Source organism: Perca flavescens, chromosome 17, assembly GCF_004354835.1.
Source record: "Perca flavescens isolate YP-PL-M2 chromosome 17, PFLA_1.0, whole genome shotgun sequence".
NCBI lineage: Eukaryota > Metazoa > Chordata > Actinopteri > Perciformes > Percidae > Perca > Perca flavescens.
Genome location: NC_041347.1, coordinates 33,380,143 through 33,382,642, shown reverse-complemented (window position 1 = coordinate 33,382,642; position 2,500 = coordinate 33,380,143). Strand labels below are relative to the sequence as shown.

The 2,500-nt window shown below is 39.7% G+C and overlaps 1 protein-coding gene across 1 annotated transcript in view; it reads left to right on the top strand.

The window, feature by feature from the left end:
- The window catches only part of shld2 (shieldin complex subunit 2), a 43,201-nt gene that overhangs the window by 25,046 nt on the left and 15,655 nt on the right, over positions 1–2,500 (top strand).

Sequence of the window (2,500 nt, the reverse complement as noted above, 5' to 3'; positions counted from 1 at the left end):
TTTATTTTAAAATCAACGAGACCATAATTAAAAAAACTGAAAATCATTCTGTGTTTCAGAAGACTTAAAAGTAGCGATTGAGACCATAAACTGACTATGGAAATGTTTTCTGAGGTCATAAAAATAAAAATATTGAGTTTTTTTGTGATTGTTGCGGGGCAAAACTCCTTGATTATGCGGCACGTTTTCTTAAAAAATGCGATGGAATATGGGCCTACTACTTGGTGCATATCCGAATAACCCTGGCTAACAGTACATATGCTGTTTGACATGTCCTGAAAAGAGAGGACAACGCAGCCTACAGTAAAGAGTCTTCATGATAGGAGGAGAAGTTTGTGTTTGGTTATTCAGAATTTTTGCAAAACACTATTTAAACTTTAATATTTTAGGGTAGTATTCAACTTTCAAATCCAATTAATACTTTTTGAAATATTCAACCTTCTTTGAGGCTTTTAAAAAAAGCCCTTCTGACATTTTACATTAGTGTGTTTTGGATAAAATGTTCAGACTCAGAGATGGGGATCCATCTGACTGAGTGAGGAGCAGCAGATGCTAATTTATTGTTACTTTGTTATACCATCCACAGTTTGAACTCTCATACATTTATTTTACATCAAAATTCAGCCTTGGTGCAGAATTCCAGCCACTAGAGTCAGTCCCACAATGAGCTTTCCTTAGGATGTGCCATTTCTGTGTCTGTAGCTATTGAGGAGGAGAGAGGGGGAGGGGGGGGTGTAACCATACTCAGTCACACTTCTGTGACTGGCTGGTTTGAGCAAACTCCTCGAATCTGCGTTGTGTGTAGAATGATGAATGACGAGCGGGAGGCTAGTGGCTCTTTACGCCGCGATGGGCCCGTTTATTATCTGAGTAGGAACAGAGTATGTACTGGTCAGTCATACAGTTGGCTCATAGTAGCTTACACGCAGCACACTCGGGCATGTGTCTCATAACTGGCATTGAATACACAACAGCCAGTGGCATTTAACTACAAATACAAACAAATACAATAATGTGAAAATATGGACCTGAGTAGGAACACAGTATGTACTGGTCAGTCATACATAGGGTTGGGTATCGTTTGGGTTTTTTCAGATACCGGTGCTAAATCGGTACTTTTAAAACCGTGCCGGTGCCTAAACGGTGCCTGAACCGATACTTTTTAAGAAAGTAAAAAAAAAAAAAAGAAGGGTCGGCGACATTTAAGAACAGCTTGTTTATTACTAAATAAATGATTTATTAGTAATGTAATAACTATAACTTATAATAAAAAATAACTTATTTCACCAGTAAATTGCTGTTGAATGACAAAAACAACCACCAGGTGGGAAAAGTGTATTTTACAACAACTTTGAATGCACCGCGAAGCTGTAGGTTACCAGTTTCAGTGAACCCACCGTCTGCGTTAACTGTAAGTACTTTAACCGTGATTAATCCAGCTGCTAGCTAAAGGTAGGCTAACATTACCTGCTGTCGAGTGTAGTGTAAAGTCAGGCACAGAAATAAGGAAATCTTCGTTCTTATTCGGTCTCGTTACTACCGTTTACGTCGGAACCTGAGTTTCGGTACCCAACCCTAGTCATACAGTTGGCTCATAGTAGCTTACACGCAGCACACTACAAAAGAATAACATGTTATCTTAGCACAGAGGCTAGCTAGAAAGTGCATTATGTCGCCATTTTAACATTCTGGCACTTGAAAAAGGTACAACAATCCACTTGGAACTCTTATTATTGATCTGGTCATAAATCACAGTGCACATATGTTCATACAATGAATATGCGGACATAAATACACAATATCTGTACTCCGTGCTGCTCTCAGCAACTCACCTCGGGCACGTCTCTCATAACTGGCAATGAATACACAACAGCCAGTGGCATTTAACTACTGCAGAGAGGGGGCGCCCTTGAGCCAATAATTCTGAATTACTATTAAATACAATAATGGCAAGTGGAATGGCATAATACGTAAACCCTGTTACAGGGGCAAGGTGGACTGCCACTTTGCTAAAAAGAGGAAAAACAGTGATTATTTCACGTCGCGTAATTACATCACTTCATAACGTTCCCATAGCAACAGGGGAAAATGGCTGCACTGCACAAACGCAACATTTTTCAACTTTCTGTCACAAGATATATGTGACTTTTTTGCAACGATAATAAATATGCGGATTAGGGCTGATTATGCATTGAATTAAGCGATTGCATAATCACGTTTTTTCTGGAGGAACTGAAATAGAGCTGTTTTTAAAAATGTACTAAGCATTCAGACTGTGTGTGTGTGTGTGTGTGTGTGTGTGTGTGTGTGTGTCTCTCTCTGTGTGTGTGTGTGTTTGCACTAAGCATTCAGACTGTGTGTGTGTGTGTGTGTTTGCATTAGGCATTCAGACTGTGTGTGTGTGTCTGTGTGTGTGTCTCTCTGTGTGTGTGTGTTTGCACTAAGCATTCAGACTGTGTGTGTGTGTGTGTGTGTTTGCACTAAGCATTCAGACTGTGTG